At 42.6% G+C, this 20261-nt stretch overlaps 1 protein-coding gene across 3 annotated transcripts in view; it reads right to left on the reverse strand.

Annotated features, from left to right (window-relative positions):
- CAMK1D (calcium/calmodulin dependent protein kinase ID) overlaps window positions 1–20261 on the reverse strand; it is a 449243-nt gene that overhangs the window by 363109 nt on the left and 65873 nt on the right. The window lies entirely within an intron of this gene.

The following is a 20261-nucleotide window of genomic DNA, read 5'->3' on the forward strand; positions in this document are numbered from 1 at the left end:
AAATAAACTAGAAAATCTAGAAGAAATGGATAATTTCCTGGACACCTACACTTTCCCAAGACTAAGCCAGCAAGAAGCTGAATCCCTGAATAGACCAATAGCAGGCTCTGAAATTGAGGCAATAATTAATAGCCTACCAACCAAAAAAAGTCCAGGACCAGATGGATTCACAGCTGAATTCTACCAGAGGTAAAAGGAGTAGCTGGCACCATTCCTTCTGAAACTATTCCAATCAATAGAAAAAGAGGGAATCCTCCCTAACTCATTTTATGAGGCCAACATCATCCTGATACCAAAGACTGGCAGAGACACAACAAAAAAAGAGATTTTAGACCAATATCCCTGATGAACATCGATGCAAAACTCCTCAATAAACTACTGGCAAACTGGATCCAGCAGCAAATCTAAAAGCTTCTCCACCATGATCAAGTGGGCTTCATCCCTGGGATGCAAGGCTGGTTCAATATTTGCAAATCAATAAACGTAATCCAGCATATAAACAGAACCAAAGACAAAAACCACATGATTATCTCAATAGATGCAAAAAAGGCCTTTGACAAAATTCAACAGCCCTTCATGCTAAAAACGCTCAAGAAATTTTGTATTGATGGAACGTATCTCGAAATAATAAGAGCTTTTATGACAAACCCACAGCCAATATCATACTGAATGGGCAAAAACTGGAAAAATTCCCTTTGAAAACTGACACAAGACAGGGATGCCCTCTCTCACCACTCCTATTCAGCATAGTGTTGGAAGTTCTGGCTAGGGCAATGAGGCAAGAGAAAGAAATAAAGGGTATTCAGTTAGGAAAAGAAGAAGTCAAATTGTCCCTGTTTGCAGATGACATGATTGTATATTTAGAAAACTCCATTGTCTCAGCCCCAAATCTCCTTAAGCTGATAAGAAACTACAGCAAAGTCTCAGGATACAAAATAAATGTGCAAAAATCACAAGCATTCTTATACACCAGTAACAGACAGAGAGCCAAATCAGAATGAACTTCCATTCACAATTGCTTCAAAGAGAATAAAATACCTAGGAATCCAACTTACAAGGGATGTAAAGGACCTCTTCAAGGAGAACTACAAACCACTGCCCAGTGAAATAAAAGAGGACACAAACAAATGGAAGAACATACCATGCTCATGGATAGGAAGAATCAATATCATGAAAATGGCCACACTGCCCAAGGTAATTTATAGATTCAATGCCATCCCCATCAAGCTACCAATGACTTTCTTCACAGAATTGGAAAAAACTGCTTTAAAGTTCATATGGAACCAAAAAGAGCCCGCATTGCCAAGACAATTCTAAGTCAAAAGAACAAAGCTGGAGGCATCATGCTACCTGACTTCAAACTATACTACAAGGCTATAGTAACCAAAACAGCATGGTACTGGTACCAAAACAGAGATATAGACCAATGGAACAGAACAGAGTCCTCAGAAATAATACCACACATCTACAGCCATCTGATCTTTGATAAACCTGAGAAAACAAGAAATGGGGAAAGGATTCCCTATTTAATGAATGGTGCTGGGAAAATTGGCTAGCCATAAGTAGAAAGCTGAAACTGGATCCTTTCCTTACTCCTTATATGAAAATTAATTCAAGATGGATTAGAGACTTAAATGTTAGACCGAATACCATAAAATCCCTAGAAGAAAACCTAGGTAATATCACTCAGGACATAGGCATGGGCAAGGACTTCATGTCTAAAACACCAAAAGCAACGCCAACAAAAGCCAAAATTGACAAATGGGATCTAATTAAACTAAAGAGCTTCTGCACAGCAAAAGAAACTACCATCAGAGTGAACAGGCAACCTACAGAATGGGAGAAAATTTTTGCAATCTACTCACAGACAAAGGGCTAATATCCAGAACCTACAAAGAACTCAAACAAATTTACAAGAAAAAAACAAACAACCCCACCAAAAAGTGGGCAAAGGATATAAACAGACATTTCTCAAAAGAAGACATTCATACAGCCATACAGCCAACAGACACATGAAAAAATGCTCATCATCACTGGCCATCAGAGAAATGCAAATCAAAACCTCAATGAGATACCATCTCACACCAGTTAGAATGGCAATCTTTAAAAAGTCAGGAAACAACAGTTGCTGGAGAGGATGTTGAGAAATAGGAACACTTTTACACTGTTGGTGGGATTGTAAACTAGTTCAACCATTATGGAAAACAGTATGGCGGATTCCTCAAGGATCTAGAACTAGAAGTATCATATGACCCAGCCATCCCATTACTGGGTATATACCCAAAGGATTATAAATCATGCTGCTATAAAGACACATGCACATGTATGTTTATTGCGGCACTATTCACAATAGCAAAGACTTGGAATCAACCTAAATGTCCATCTGTGACGGACTGGATTAAGAAAATGTGGCACATATACACCATGGAATACTATGCAGCCATAAAAAGAATGAATTTGTGTCCTTTGTAGGGACATGTATGCAGCTGGAAACCATCATTCTCAGCAAACTATCACAAGAACAGAAAACCAAACACCGCATGTTCTCACTCATAGGTGGGAACTGAGCAATGAGATCACCTGGACTTGGGAAGGGGAACATCACACACCGGGGCCTATCACGGGGAGGTGGGGAGAGGGGAGGGATTGCATTGGGAGTTATACCTGATGTAAATGATGAGTTGATGGGTGCTGATGAGTTGATGGGTGCAGCACACAAACATGGCACAAGTATACATATGTAACAAACCTGCACGTTATGCACATGTACCCTAGAACTTAAAGTATAATAAAAATAAAATAAAATAAAATAAGAAGTGTAATTTGCAGCTAGCTGAAAAAAAATAAATAATAAATAAATCATACTCCATCCACCAAAGACATGTACAAGAATGTTTTCAGCTGTTTTCTTCAAATTGTCACAAAATGGAAACAACCAAATGTCCAACAACTATAGAAACGGACCTAGACTTTATATGATGAAATATTACAGAGCAACGGGGAAAAAGTGAACACATTTTACATGCAACAACTTGAATCAAACTCATAAAACTTACGTGCAATTCCATGTATATGGAATTAAAAAGCAGGCAAAACTAATCTAAGGTGACAACACTCAAAACAGTGATTACCAGGCTGGCTATGGTGGCTCATGCCTATTATCCCAACACTTTGGGAGGCCAAGGCAAGTGAATTGCTTGGGCCCAGTAGTTCAACACCAGCCTGGGCAACACGGCAAACCCCATCTCTACAAAAAAAGAAAACATATATATTATATATATATGTACACACACACACACACACAAATTAGCTGGGTGTGGTGGCACATACCTGTAGTCCCAGCTACTTGTGACACTGAGGCAGGAGCATCACTTGAGCCCAGCAGCTTAAGGCTGCAGTGTGCCCTGGTCATGTCACTGCACTCCAGCCTGAGCAACAGAAAGAGAGCCTCTATCCTTCAGCCAGATTCCTAAAAAGGTCCAGCCATTGGTTTGGGAAATTTCTGGCTACCTGAGGCTTCTCAGAGGGTAAGAGAATCCTGGTTTTGGAATACTGGAAAATCTGCCTCAAGGGAAGCTTTTATCCAAAGTGGCACTCAGCGCACGTAGGAAGGCACAGAGCACAGACTCCTGATGACAGACCCACCACACAGACTGTACTCGGCTGGCCCATCTGCTCGTACATTTCCTGAATAAGGGGTCTTACGTGAATTTGGTCTGAAATTTGCTTGCATTATAACCTGACAATGAGAATGTAGGAGAACAGCTAACCGTCATTCACCTAAATTTTTAGCTTCTAAAAAACCTGAGCGTGGACAGCCAATCTGGCTTATTTCCATTCTCAACAAGTTTGCAGATATGAATGACAATCTAGGGCAGGCACAGTAGCTCACACCTGTAATCCCAGCATTTTGGAGGCTGAGGCAGGAGGATTACTGAGTCCAGGAGTTCAAGACCAGCCTGGGAAACACAGCAAGACTCCATCTCTACAAAAAATTTAAAAATTAGCCAGGTATGGTGGTGCATGTTATAGTTCCAGCTACTCTGGAGGCTGAGGCAGGAGGATCTCTTGAGCCCAGGAATTCGAGGCTACATTGAGCTATGACCCAGGTGACAAAGCAAAACCTTGTCTCCAAAAACAATTAAAAAAAAATGGGAACCTGCAGTCTACATAACTTAGTGAGAATTTCCTTATGATTTCCTTATAAATGAAGGGACCAGAAGTGAGAAAAACTGGACTGATAAAACAACAGCACAGCAAGACCTAATCAGGGGGAGGGTTCCAACAGCCCCCACAGAGCTCTGCTTCTGGCCCCTTCCTCTTCAGCATTTTTACCGGTGACTTGTAGAGAGAGGGAGGATATGATCATAATGTCTGTGGACAACCCAAAATTAAACCAAACTCAGAATTCTAAAAGATCTTGACAGGCTGATATAATGAGCTGGATCTCACAAGATTGTGCACAAAAATTAACAACTCAGAACAAGACAGCCAAGGCTCCATGATAAAAATGTATCATAGTTGTTACATTTAAAACTTTAGGGGGTTTTGGATAACCAGAAGTTCAGTTAAGTCCATGTAAGTCAGAAGTGTGTTGTGGTTGCCAAAATGCAATGCATGTATTATATTTCAACAAACATTTTCCTTTAAAAATGTAATGCAAAGAGGCCAGGCACAGTGGCTCACTCCTGTAATCCCAGAACTTTGGGAGGCTGAGGCGGGTAGATCACCTGAGGTCAGGAGTTAGAGACCAGCCTGACCAACATGGTGAAACCCTGTCTCTACTAAAAGTACAAAAATTAGCCAGGTATGGTGGTGCACATACCTGTAATCCCAGCACTTTGGGAGGCTGAGGCAGGAGAATTGCTTGAACTTGGGAGTTGGAGGTTGCAGTGAACTGAGATTACACAACTGCACTCCAGTCTGGGCAACAGAGCGAGACTCCATCTCAAAATAAAAAAATTCAAAATGGTCAAGTTTACATTAATACATATTATCTTAATATGTATTAATATATGCACCATAATGTGTATTTATATATATAAATAATATAATATATATTTATACATTATAAATAATTGTACTGTATTGCAAATATTATATATTTATACAATTATTTATAATGTATACTTATGCAGTCCACATAACATAGTGAGAAATTTCCTTATGATTTCCTTGTAAATAAAATGAAGAAAGGAGCTAGAAGTGAAAAAAACTGGACAATATATATTTATACAATATAAATTATAATAAAAATAATTGTATAAATATTGTAAATTAAGTTTAAAATAATACATATTGCCATTTTTTTAAAGGACCCCAAAAAAGTAAAGCAATCATCTGCTCCATTAATGTGAACAAAGTCATTGTCAGGTTCCATACTCTGCTCTCAGAATATACCTGAAAACAGGTGTGGATTCTAGGCTTGCGAAGAGATCTGCAAACACCGCCTACCTGACTCGCCTGCTCCACAAGCCTCTCCTCCTTCCCTCTCACGTGGGCTTTGTCTCTGAACCTGGATGGTTCCTTTCCCTCAATGAAGGGACTACTGGCTTCTTGGAAAAGGAGGAGGCTCCCAGCACATGTGCTGCTGCAGGGCCCCCATGTCTCTGTTGCTCTGGTTCCCAGGATCCGGGGGGTCGAAGGCCCATTGGCCAGAGGAGCCCCCCGGGACACTCAGAACATGGGCATCCCCCAGGGAATCTTCCAGAAGCCTTAGCTCCCTGCCCCACTTCCTCTCTGACCCACTCTCCAACTCACACACACACACAAACACACAACCATCCTCAAGTCTCTGCCTCCCAACGCAACAAAGGATTGGTATATTCATTCACTCTACAAATACTCAGAGTTTGAGAGAAATTGTAAAATAAATTCTTTAAAAGATTTACCAGTTCGAGAAATGCATATCATGTATATGAACGATAATATCTATTAAGTGCCACGATTATCAGAATTTATATCATTTCTCTCACCCCCTCTAAATAAATTAGTCTGTGAAGCTGAAACAGGAAAAGAGCTGCCCCGGGTGGAAATCCACAAGTGGGACCAGGGTGCTGGGTCCCTGGGGATACCAGGTCCCAAGAAGAAGGCAAGAGTGAAGAGGGCACGGGTATTCCACATTTCCAGTGTCTACAGCGGAATCTCCCAGGGCGTCTTACCTCTTCCTCCTCCCAAGGCAGGAGAAAGGACTTACCTAGCTGGCCAGGATGAGATGGAGAGGTACCAGCCCAGCTCCTTCTCCCTCCTTTCTCTTGGGAACCCACTGGAAGCACACAGACTACTTCTCTCATCTGGCCCAGGGAAAGAGCCTGCGGGGGCTAGATGGACTGCTTCTGAGATTGAGAGTGAGGAAGCCCTTTATTAAAACATGCCCCAGTCCTCCAGTGGAACGTTTATCAGGAATGAATTTAACATTCTGATCTCCATCTGCCTGGTCCCTCAGCCCTACTTCTCAATTGGTTCACAGCTCATGTGGGAAAGAACGGTTCTCCTCACTCCCCCACCCATAGCTGACACACCCAGCACCAGGCCTCTTACATGGTGGGCAGGTTTGGGTGGGAAGTCTTCAAAGCTGCTTCTCACAATGGGAGCCTGCATGAGGCGCAGGACATGCCAGTTGGCTTATAACCTCTGGGGCCAGCAGCACCTGATAGCCACCAGGCAGTCAGAGCATGACTTTTTCATTCTTCTCTTATTCTGAAACAATGGGAGTTTCCTTAGACAGGTAACCCAATAGACCCAGCATTTAGCCTCCTTGAAGAAAACACCAGAGTCTCAAATAACAAAACAAAACTAAATCCAAAGGGCTGTCCAAGTCCTCACGGTAACTCGAAATGGCATTCGGAACATTTATGGAGACTAGAAACTACAAGACCCAAAACCTGCTGGGCCTCAGACCAGGACACGGCCTCCTTCTCTCTGGCCAGTACGCAAGTCATCCAACCACTGTCCATGTGTGATCTGTCCAATCTACAGGCCAAGCCCAGCTGGAGACACCACTAACCCATCCCTATTTATTCTCTCAACCAAATAATTTCCAGATTTCCATTTCACCTTGCTAGAGAGCCATGTTTATGTCTCTAAAGCTTCAATCCCTCTTTGAGAACAAGAAATTAACAAAATCACAATGGCACTTCCTAATGGTATTAAACACAAAACTGTCATGCTTATAGAAACCTGAGAGCTCATGTAGTTAGTTCCACCTCCTCATTCCCCAGAGGAAGTGACTGTGAAGCTGTAAACTCAGTATATAACCCAACTGTAACTGGGAAAACTGGGATATAAACTGGATATTAGAGGATATTAAGAAATTAGTATTCATTGTATTAGTTGTGATAATGCTATTTTAATTACATAGGGAAACTTCCTTCTCCTTCCTTTCTTCCTTCCCTTTTCCTTCCCTCCTTCCTTCTTTCTCTCTCTCCCCACCCTCCCTTCCTTCCTTCGCTCTGTAGCTCAGGCAGGAGTGCAGTGGCACAGTCTCGGCAAACTGCAACCTCTGCCTCCCAGGTTCAAGCGACTCTCCCAACAAGTAGCTGGGATTACAGGCAACTGCCACCATGCCCAGATAATTTTTGTATTTTTAGTAGAGTCAGGGTTTCTCCATGTTGGCCAGGCTGGCCAAACTCCTGACCTCCAGTGATGCACCAGCCTACGCCTCCCAAAGTGCTGGGATTACAGACGTGGGCCACAATGCCCGGCTGATATGTGTCTTTTTTTTAGCTTTATTGAGATACAATTGACAAATAAAAATTGTACGTATTTAGGGTATACAACATGGTTTTTTGATATATGTGTACATTGTGAAATGATCACCACAATCAAGCTAATTAACATACCGATCACCTGCCATCATCACCCCTTGTGTGCGTGTGATGATGGCACTTAAGACCTACTCTCTTAGCAAATATCTTCACTTTTCTTTAATGGAGTGAGTTATAATATATAAACAGCTGGCCTGACCTAGGGTATACACAGCTGGTTAGTGGACGAGCTGGTTAACAGCAAGGGTGGTTCTTGCCAAGGCTATTTTCAAAGTGCTGTATTCTCAACATGGGAGCAGCTACACACGGGCCCTGCCCACTCAGCCTGAGGAGGTTCTACGTGCTCCCAATGACAATGGCAGACAAACCATACAAACCATACTTCAATGAAACAGTCACTTGCTAGGGTGGCTTCTTTGTCTGATCTTCATGGCCAAATACTCATGTAACATTGGCCCAGGTAATATTTGCTCTGAGTTTCAAAAGATCACATCAGTGCACCAAGGAACTCGAATCTTTGATGGCATAGTAACATGACATAATAGAATCTGGATATAGTCATGCAATAACAATCACGAACCGCTTGCTGTGTACCAGAAACTATACTAAGTGTTTACAAGAATGATCTCAGTAAATTGCAACATCCAATGAGATTATCATCTCCATCACATTGATGAAGTAACCAGAGCACACAGAAGGTAAGAAACCCACCAAAACCACAGAGCCCTACACGACAGTCAGCATTTTGGATGACTCAGCCATACATGCCCCTGTGATCACACTCCATTTCCGGATAGTCACATTTTATGTTTTTCACTGGGAGGAATGGTCCAGGGATAATTTCTTCTCATTCCTGTCTTTAAAAATAGTACAAAAGGATAAAAACAAAAAGTAAAAGAAAAATAAAATCTGCCCCGGAGGTTAAAACAACATATCTGATGTCAAAAAATTTTTTTCACTTTGTTTTTCTCAACAAAAATTCAAATCACTCAAGTGCTGCTTGACTCTCTTCTCCAAACAAACCTAGGCAAGAAGTTCAGATGGCTATTCAGTTTCTCCTCCAGAAAACTCTGTGGGCCAGGCATGGTGGCCCATGCCTGTAATCCCAGCATTTTGGGAGGCTGAGGCAAGCGGATCACTTGAGGCCAGGAGTTCAAGATCAGCCTGGGCAACATAGAGAGACCCTGTCTCTAGAAAAAAATAAAAATAAGTAAAAAAGTCCAGACAGGGTGGCTCACACCTATAATCCCAACACTTTGGGAGGGTGAGGCGGGAGGATCACTTGAGATCAGGAGTTCAAGACCAGCCTGACCAATATGGTGAAATCCCAACTCTACTAAAAATAGAAAAAAAATTAGCCAGGTATGGTGGTGCACATACCTGTAATCCCAGCTACTTGGGAGACTGAGGCAGAGAACCACTTGAATTCAGGAGACAGAGGTTGCAATGAGGCGAGATTGTGCCACTGCACTCCAGCCTGGGCAACAAGAGCAAAATTTCATCTCAAAAATAATAATTAAAAAAAGTAAAAAAATAAAGTAGCCAAGCATGGTGGTCCACATCTGTAGTCCTCGTTACTTGGGGGGCTTTGGCAGGAGGCTCACTTGAGCCCAAGAGTTCAAGACTACAGTGAGCTATACAATTTTTAACTTAAAAATTATTATTATCATTATTATTATTTTGAAATAGGACCTCACCAAGGCTGGAATCCAGTGGCACAATCTTGGCTCACTTCAGCCCCAACCTCTCGGGCTCAAGCAATCCTCCCACCTCAGCCTTTTGAGGAGCTGGGACTCCAGGTGTGCAGAACTATGCTCAGCTAATTATTTAATTTTTTATAGAGACAGGGTCTTGCTATGTAGCCCAGGCTGTTCTCAAACTCTTAGTCTCAAGCAATCCTTCCATCTCAGCTTCCCAAAGTACTGGGATTACAGGCATGAGCCACCACACCCAGCTCTAAAAATTAAATATTCTAAAAAAGGAAAAAACAGCTGGGCAGAGTGGCTTGTGCCTGTAATCCCAGCACTTTGGGAGACTGAGGCCAGTGGATCATGAGGTCAGGAAACTGAGACCTCCTGGCCAACACGATGAAACCCCATCTCTGCTAAAAATGCAAAAAAGTACCCAGGTATGGTGGTGCATGCCTGTAGTTCCAGCTGCTGAAGAGACTGAGGCAGGAGAATTGCTTGAACTTGGGAGTTGGAGGTTGCAGTGAGCAGAGAATGTGCCACTGCACTCCACCCTGGGCAAGACAGCAAGATTCTGCCTCAAAAAACAATAAATAAATAAATAAATAAATAAATAGGGAAAAAACTCTCTGAAAGCTGCCCAGTGGCCAGCAGAGGCCTTTCACCATATGTCAGAAAGTTACCAGTTATCCCCTTTAAGGACTCTAGGTGAGTTTCTACAGAAAAAGTCACATGGGAAATAAAGAATGTAGTTGGCCTTCCAATACCTTTGCTAACTTCTCCAGTATTGACAATGACAATTGTATTGTATTGATAATTATGATTTTATTACTTCTTTAAACTGGTGCCTTCTAAAGCTAAAATAAGATACTGACCATTCTGCAGAAGAATATACTAAGTGAAAAAGAAGAGAGAGAGACACACACAGTGCAAAAAAACTTAGATCCAAACAACTGATCCCAGAAAAGGAGAGGTGTCTTTAAAAACCCATCCTAGAAACGGCGAAATGTCTTAGGATAAATTGGGGAAGCTGCCAGTTGGGACATTCCCTAGTTCTATTCCAAAATCCCTTCCCTACATTTAGTCCAATTTAAAGTATCTCATGTAATTCAGAAGAGGTCAAAGAATTTTGAAAGGAAGTCAATATTCAACTAAGATACAGCATATAGGATCTGACAGCAGGGAAGGAAGGGTAGACTCAAACCAGCACAACAAGGACAGAGAGTTCTAACTCCAAAGGGCTTGGGAATCACTGGCATAGAGGTTGCTGTAAAGTCTCCAACTGCAAAAAGAGAAAGGATTTATATCATGGCTACTATCCATACTTTAAAAACATCTGAGCTTCCTCAAATACTAGTGTCAGAGGCATTGGAACCAGATCAACTCCATCTTGAGTAGGGGCTGGGTAAAATGAGGCTGAGACCTACTGGGCTGCATTCCCAGACACTTAAGGCATGCTAAGTCACAGGATGAGACAGGAGGTCGTCATGAAATACAGGTCATAAAGACCTTACCAATAAAGCAGGTTGCAGTAAAGAAGCAGCCAAAACCCACCAAAACCAAGATGGCAATGAGAGTGACCTCTGGTCTTCCTCATTGCTACACTCTCACTAGTGCCATGACAGTTTACAAATGGCATGGCCATGCAAGGAAGTTATGCTATATGGTCTAAAAAGGGGAAGAATGAATAATTCACCACTTGTTTAGCATATCATCAAGAAATAACCCAAAAAATGGGAAACCAGCAGCCCTCGGCACTGCTCTGTCTATGGAGTAGCCATTCTTGATTCCTTTATTTTCTTAATAAACTTGCTTTCACTTTACTCTATGGACTCGCCCTGAATTCTTTCTTGCACCAATCCCAAGAACCATCTCTTGGGGTCCGGATGGAGAACTCTTTCCTATAACACTAGCAAGCTGTACAATTAAGTAATAATTGAGGTGAAGTAATTATATTTCATATCTGCAAAAGAAATGAACAGTACTATCCACAGATAAAAGGTGCCTCTCATACAGAATACCTTTCTTTCCCTCGCTGGGAACTTTTCATTCTTTTTCAAAATTTGTTATTGATTAAATTAGCATTTAACATTCACAAAACGCCAACAACACATCTATATCTGCTATTATGATCTTACCCTTCATTCACCTCTGAACTGACTTCAAAACATCGTTAACTTCAGCCCAGCAAACAATAGGCACGAAGATATGGAAGACAATTAAAAGTTATACTAACAATAAAAACAAATGAGTAATGTAATTATCTGCAGTTGTCAGGCCATGGTTTATGACTTTTACATTAAAAGGACTTTTTCTTTTTTTTCTTAAAACAGTACAAAAGCAATGATTACCATGGCTAAAGGCAAGTCAGTGGGTGGGGAAAACGGCCTTGGGAAAGTTTCCAGGCTAAAAAAGCATGTTAACAGTACTTGATGGTGATATTTTGAATACCCAAAGAAAAGTCTGTCTACTCTGCAGCCCAGTCTGTAAGGGCAATGCCAACATTGAAACCAGCCAAGGAACAAGAGCAAACGGGCCAATGGCCGGTCTTCATACGAAAGGAAGCCAAACAAAATGGCAGAACCAAAGCTAAGTCTGACTAAATTCTACCCATTCTCCAAGGCAAGGTTTCATTTCAGAACTCTCACAAGAACTCCAATCAGTGTAAACTAAAAATAAAATTCTAAATCCCCTCATCTGACTGAATGGAGGACCTTCCTCTTGGCCATGGGGATTTCAAAGTCAACCTGAAAGACTAGTGCAGGGCGAGAAGGGAGGATCAGCCACGCCTCATTCTACCCTCCTCCCTTTGGAATTCAGGCACCACTGGCCAGCATGCACTAACATTAAAACAGAAATCTTAAGACTGAGAAAACAAATACTTTGTAGCAATAAGATACCAAATTCCAGCCTGTCTCTAGTATAGCATCAAGTGACAGATAGCAGGCGCTGAAAGAAATCAAAGTATTTTACCCCAACATACATTTCTTTGACATGTTTTGAAACGACCCTGCAAAGCTGTCTCTTGTGAGGAAAATCTACATTCTGTAGCGAATGTCATCTCCTTTCCACATCTTTTCCTGTTCCAGGAGAGATCTAACTAAGAGTCTGGCACTTTTACTATCTAATCTCTCTGAAGCCTGTTACCTGGAGGCTTCATCTGCATAACAAAAACCTTGGTCTCCACAATCCCTTATCTCAACCCAGACATTCCTTTCTATGGATTCCACATCTTTAGATAATAACTTAACTCTTTCAACCAACTGCTAATCAGAAAATCTTTGAATGCACCTACATTCAAAATCTATTCCAAAATCCCTTTCTTTGAACGCACCTGCATTCAAAGATTTTGGAAATCCCTGCTTCAAGTTGTTCTGGCTTTCTAGACCAAACCAATGTACACCTTAAATATGACATTGATTGATGTCTGCCTCTAACTTCTGTCCCTCTAAAATGTATAAAACCAAGCTGCACCCCAACCACCTTGGGCCCATGTTCACAGGACGTCCTGGGGCTGTGTCACAGGCTTTGGTCATTCATATTTGACTCAGAATAAACCTCCTTAAATATTTTACAGAGTTTGACTCTTTTCATCGACATCTGCATATACTCTTCCTCAAAGCCTCAGAGGCCAAGGAAATGGAGGTTTCCATGATGGTTCTTAGGCCTGACTATCAGAGGCATGTGAACCAGAGCAACTCCATCTTGAATAGGAACTGGGTAAAACAAGGCTGAGACCTACTGGGCTGCATTCCCAGACGGTTAAGACATTCCAAGTCACAGACTGAGATAGGAGATCAGCACAAAACACAGGTCATAAAGACCTTGCTGGTAAAACAGGCTGAGTAAAGAAGCTGGCTGGCCAAACCCCACCAAAACCAAGATGGCGATGAGAATGACCTCTGATGGTCCTCACTACTACACTTCTGCCAGCGCCATGACAGTTTACAAATGCCATGGTAACGACAGGAAGTTACCCTATGTGGTCTAAAAAGGGGAGGCATGAATAATCCGTCCCTTGTTTAGCATATCATCCAGAAATAACCATAAAAATGGGAAACCAGGCTGGGCGCAGTGGCTCACACTTATAATCCCAGAACTTTGGGAGGCCAAGGTGGCTGGATCACCTGAGGTCAAGAGCTCAAGACCAGCCTGGCCAACATGGTGAAACTTTGTCTCTATTAAAAATACAAAAATTAGCCGGGCATGGTGGCAGGCGCCTATAATCCCAGCTACTCGGGAGGCTGAGGCAGGAGAATTGCTTGAACCCAGGGAGCAGAGGATGCAGTGAGCCAAGATCACGCCACTTTACTCCAGCCTGGGCAAAAGAGCAAGACTCCGTCTCAAAAAAAAAAAAAAAAAAGGAAACCAGCAGCCCTCAGAGCTGCTCTGTCTATGGAATAGCCATTCTTTTATTCCTTTACTTTCTGAAGAAACTTGCTTTCACTTTATAAACTCACCCTGAATTCTTTCTAGCGTGGGATCCAAGAACCCTCTCCTGGGGTCTGGATCAGGATCTCTTTCCTGTAACAGGACTATATGAGCACAACACATGGTTCGTGCCTTCCTGAAGGTCATTTTGACACTATATTGCAACTACAAATTTCTATCCATGTTTCTGTCCCCTCCTGTGTCATCACAGGGATCCTCAGAATAGAGGCGACATAGGTTAGCCTTCTATGTTTGACCATGGTGCCTGGTGGAGAGTGAGCACCCATCGTATCTGTTCCATGAATACTGAATACATTTTGCAAATAGACAAACCCTGAGAAGACCTGCTGCACATAAATATCTTTCCTAGTCAAGTCACACTTTCACTACTGAGGCTTAATGTATTTGAATCTGTTTTTCGGAGTCCTTGGATATATAGATAAATATATTTCTGAGAGGTCAGTGTTTTTGCTACTGCTGTGAGTTCATACGTAGAGGGAATAAAGAAAATGGCTCAAAATTGAAGGGAAACATTAGAAAGCAAAGAAATAGAAGAGAAATAGAAAAGTAAAAGAAATGAGAAGACAAGATAAAATGGGAAGAAAGCAAAGAAATACCAGACTTTGACCTGAAATTTGCCATCACACTGCTGTCTCCAGTCATGGTTAAAATTTGGACGTTTCCAAATAATACTCACATCTAGCATGCTTCTCCCTACAAATGAAATGAAGTCGGTTTTCACGTTTCCTAAAATGCTCAACAATGGTTACAAGTTCCTTTCTGATCTTTTCCTTCTTAGGAAAGAAGAAAAAAACACTCCACATAAAACCTTTCAGAACCTAAAGCGTGACATCAGCAGGATGACTTTGGACTCAGGAAAAGTCTAGAAAGTCTTTTAGGCTAAGATGAATTTTTGAGGTTTGGGGTGACAAAAAACTAAAAACAGTGCCCATGTATATAGAAGGGCTTTGCAAGTCTATCTGAAATAAAACATTCACAGAATAAAAGTCCATTCCCATATAACATCTACGAGAAATCAAAGTTTTAAGAAAAATAAGTCACTAAGAAAGACTACCTTCATGTGCCCTTGAGCCTACAGTTTACATTTTATTGAGTTTGGTGCATTTGAATTCTTTAATAAGACTGGAAGAATTATTACTGCTGCATTTTATACCATCAAAGAGATTCTCTTTTGTAACTTGAAAACTAAAGTACACATTTCCTTTTTTCCCCCACATTTTTGTGCAAGAAAATTTATTTTATACAACTTCCAATCCATTCTGTATCCTAGAGATTTGACTGAAACTGACTATAATCAAGTGCTTCTCGGTTTATCTGGGGGTTTTAGTTGTCATCTTGAGTATAGAATAGAATATAAAAATAAAAGGTAAGTTTAGCCTTGGGGGGTCGGGGGGAGAGTTCGGCTTTTTACTTTTTTTTTTTTTTTTTTTGAGACAGTCTCATTCTGTTGCCCAGGCTGGAGTGCAGTGGCACGATCTCGGTTCACTGCAACTTCCACCTCCTGGGTTGAAGTGATTCTTGTTCCCTGGCCTCCTAGGTAGCTGGGATTACAGGCATGTGCCACCACATCCAGATAATTTTTTTTTTTTTTTTTAGTAGAGACAGGGTTTCACCATGTTGGCCAGGCTAGTCTCAAACTCCTGGCCTCCAGTGAGCCACCCGCCTCGGCCTCCCAAAGTGCTGGGATTACAGGTGAGAGGACTATTTTTTTTTTTAACAAAATAAACACATTAAAAATTTATTTAAAGGCCAAGTGCAGTGGCTTATACCTATAATACCAGTACTGTGGAAGGCCAAAGTGGTTGGATCACTTGAACCCAGGAGTTCAAGACCAGCCTGGGCAAGATGGTGAAAACCCATCTCTACAAAATATATAAAAATTAGCCAGGCATGTGGCATGTGCCTGTAGTCCCAGCTACCTGGGAGGCTGAGGCAGGAGGATCATTTCAGCCCAGGAGATGGGAGGCTGCAATGAGCCAAGGTCGCACCATTGCACTCCAGCCCGGGTGACAGAGTGTGAGACTCTGTCTCCGAAAGAAAAGAAAAATTAATATAAGTCATATGTGACATGAGAGCCTTCAGAAATGAAGCCCAGACAACCTAGGAAAAACTGTCTATTTTTATGGACAGTCATGCTGATGTATGATTGGAGGACGAAAGGGTATCATTTAATGGTAATAAACTAGGAGAAACTTAGCAAGGCCTGCTTTTCCAAATTATTCTTGGCCTCTGGGAACAGGGCAGAACCCCACTGGCATGAGGGTCTTATGACCAACTTTCAGGCAGACCAGAGAATTCTTTTCAGCCCACTTTAGGGGAAAAGGGTGAGAGAAGGTTAGAGGGTGACCTTCCTGCTTCTACAGTTTCCTCCATTTCCTTCGGCCTGAAATATTCAGTATGCCAAGATGCCATATTTTCAGGTAGCATTTCCCGCATCCCATCATATATACAGATCATTTTTGATTATGAAGCCTACAGGACAGAAACCATGTTTTATCACCTGTGTGTTTTGCAAGGCCTAAGCACTGCACCTGGCATACACAGCAACTCATATACTTTATTGAGGTATAATTTATCTGCAATAAACTGCATTCATTTAAAATGTGCCATTGAGTTCCACTTCTGTCACACCAAATTAAACAAAAAAATAGGTATCTGGCCAGGCGCGGTGGCTCACACCTGGAATCCCAGCACTTTGGGAGGCCAAGGTGGGTGGACCACCTGAGGTCAGGAGTTTGACACCAGCCTGGCCAACGTGGTGAAACCTCATCTCTACTAAAAGTACAAAAATTAGCCAGCTGTGGTGGCGTCCACCTGTAGTCCCAGCTACTTAGGAGGCTGAGGCAGGAGAATTGCCTCCTGCCTCCTGAAGGAGGAGGCTGTAGTGAGCCAAGATCACTGCACTCCAGCCTGGGTGACAGAGGGAGACTCCATTTCAAAAAAAAATCCAAAAAACTAACATATAGTAGGAATGGCAGGGAAAAGATCTACTGTTTCATAATCATGTCATTCAAGTAAGACTTTTATGAGGAGTTTCAAGGAAATGAATCCCAGGCCAAACCCACATCTGCCTTTTCTGACTTAGAGAATCTGCTGCTAGAAAGTAAGAGAAGGGATAGGGTTTGGCCGTGTCCCCACCCAAATCTCACCTTGAATTACAGTTCCCATAATTCCCACGTTATGAGAGGACCCAGTGGGAGATCACTGAATCTCAGGGCAGTTTCCCCCATACTATTCTCGTGGTAGTGAGGAGGTCTTTTACGAGACCTGATGGTTTGATAAGGGGTTTCCCTTTTCACCTGGTTCTCATTCTCTCTCTTGCCTGCCGCCATATCAGATGTGTCTTTTGCCTTCTGCCACGATGGAGAGGCCTCCCCAGCCACATGGAACTGTGAATCCATTAAATCTCTTTTTCTTTATAAATTACCCAGCCTCAGGTATGTCTGTATCAGCAGCGTGAAAACAGACGAATACAACAACTCTAGGCCACTAACGTCTTTCCCATTTTATTTAGAAAAACAAAATCTCCTCAGATTGTCTTATATCAAAGACACAGCAGAACGAACAATTAAGTCCTCAATCCCTCTCTCAGGATTCCAGGGACAGTGAATTCAACTGCAAAGCATTCAGCAGTGCGGCTCTGCCACCAGGACCCCTCACCGATGTGCACGCTGACGACACTACCTACAGCAGGGAGGGGGACTGGTGACAGCAAACCCCACAGCTGTTACCACAGCCAAGCCCCAAAACGCAGGCAAACAATAACATGCACATCCTCTCAGTCATGCCCACTTAAACTCTGTCACTCACTAAACAGCGATAATGCCCCCTGAAAAAAATAAAGGGACATACACACACACAAGGTAATTTTGAAAAACACGTGGCTCTCCCTGTCTGGCCTCCAGTCAGTAAGTGCTCCCATAGATGACAGCTTTCGATAAATATTAAACCATAACAAACAACCGCTCGGGGCTCTGAGACGTACGCAGCCTTTTCACCCACAGAAAGCACCTGTCAAGAATGACTTCGAATGTGAGTTATGAAAAAGAAAAATAATGTTAGTCTGTGGTACACAAGGCAAAGTCCTCAGACAGCCTGCACAATGGAACTTGGGATAATAGGCCCTGGTAGACGCAGACAACAGTGCCTGACGTCTGTCCTACCCTGGCGACAGTCTCCCACACGTGACGGGCATATGACTCTATTTTAATAAACAAGAGGGGAAGAGACAGGAAAGAGCCTGCACCAGAAAGCTAAGGTTTGGGGAAAATTCCATAGAAAGCAAACAATCAATTAGAAATATTAAGTATTTCTTAAAAAATTAGAGTAACACGGTGCTGTACAAGGATGCAGTTTGTATTTAACATCCAAAGGCAGGTTTGCTGTTACTGTTATTTCACTAAAATCAAGACTATTAACTCTGTGGTATAATGAAGCGAGGCAGGAAAGAAAAACAAAGGCTTCCTCTAAGGAGAAATAAGTCATTGCATCTCTACCGCAATGTCTCAACCTTCAAAAGTCATGGTGAGAATTCTAAGTCTCAAGTCACTCCTAGCACAACAGCAAAAAGGTACAACCACCACTCCCGGGTAACAGATCAGCAGTCGCTGCAAATCTCATTAAAATGTTTCATTCCCAAACCAGTGAAACAACATATAAAAATGGTTCCAGTAAAGACAAGAACATGACCTCAAAAAAAAAAATGTTTTTAAAGAAAGATGCCAGGCGCGGTGGCTCACGCCTGTAATCCCAGCACTTTGGGAGGCCGAGGCGGGCGGATCACAAGGTCAGGAGATCGAGACCACAGTGAAACCCCGTCTCTACTAAAAATACAAAAAATTAACCGGGCGCGGTGGCGGGCACCTGTAGTCCCAGCTACTGGGGAGGCTGAGGCAGCAGAATGGCGGGAACCCGGGAGGCGGAGCTTGCAGTGAGCCGAGATCGCACCACTGCACTCCAGCCTGGGCAACAGAGTGAGACTCCGTCTCAAAAAAAATAAATAAAAATAAAAATAAAGGCATGTCCAGGAATTTCAACTGATGGAATACCCAGTGCTTCAAAAACAGGGTTTTCTTAGAAGCTTCTTAAGAAACAAACTGAATGAATGTCATGGGGGATTATACCTTTTTCATCTTCCCAGTTCAGCGGGGACCATAGCCACATAAATAATTCCATCAGGACAGGGGAAGCAAAGTATCAGAGATGGAAAAAAAAAAAAAAAAAGCAAGAGTGGCTTAACATGTGGTCCTGCTCCAAGGAGGTCAGCAATGTAGTGGTCAAAGACAAAAGGAAAAGCTCCCAAGCTCAAGGTGAAGGAGCCATGACTTCAGGCACCTGAAATGCGCTTTGCTAAGCCTGGTCCATCGTGGAGTGTGCAGAAAAGAGCACGTGCTTCAAAAGACCCCCTCACAAGGTTGGCCCTTGGCTGGCACCTGAGAACCTGGATTTCAGGAGGGTTCCCACCATCCTAAAGAGCAATTCACTGCACCTAAACAGTTTACGCAAGCAAAGTGGTTTTTGCCGAACACCTGCTTTCCGTCTGAGATTCTGGAATTTGGGTCTGTGCTAGGCAGCAGGTGCCCATGTGACCAGCTCTCAGTAAGAACCCTAACGAGAAGCTGATGTGAATATGTACTGCAGGATTCCAAGTATATGACATTCTAGAAAAGGCAAAATTCGGAGGCAGGAAAACAGTCAGTGATTGCCAGGGGTTGGAGACAGGGAGGGGAAAATATGCAGAAGAGGGAGAATTTTTAGGGCAGTGAAACTACTCTGTACGATACGATCATGGTAGATCCACGTCATTATCTATTTGTCCAAATCCACAGAATGTACATACCAAGAGTGAGCCCTAATGTAAACTACGGGCTCAGGGCGATCGAGACGTGTGATTGCGGGTTCATCAGCTGTAACCAAATGCCCCGCTGTGGTGGGGGATGTTGATAGTAGGCAAGCCTGTGCATGTGTGGGGGGCAGCGAGTATATAGGAAGTCTCCGTATCTTCCATTCCGTTTGGCTATGAACCTAAAAATGCTTTAAAAAGTAAGGTCTGGACCGGGTGCAGTGGCTCACGCCTGTGATCCCCGCACTTTGGGAGGTCAAGGCAGGCGGATCACCAAAGGACAGGAGTCTGAGACCAGCCTGATCAATGTGGTGAAACCCTGTCTCTACTAAGAAAATACAAAAAATTAGCCGGGCGTGGTAGCAGACGCCTGTAATCCCAGCTACTTGGGAAATTGAGGCAGGAGAATCTCTTGAACCCAGGAGGCGGAGGCTGCAGTGAGCTAAGACTGTGCCACTGCACTCCAGCTTGGGTGACAAAGCCAGACTCTGTCCAGATCAATGAATAAATAAA

This window comes from Trachypithecus francoisi, unplaced genomic scaffold, assembly GCF_009764315.1.
Source record: "Trachypithecus francoisi isolate TF-2019V2 unplaced genomic scaffold, Tfra_2.0 Lachesis_group9, whole genome shotgun sequence".
Lineage (NCBI taxonomy): Eukaryota > Metazoa > Chordata > Mammalia > Primates > Cercopithecidae > Trachypithecus > Trachypithecus francoisi.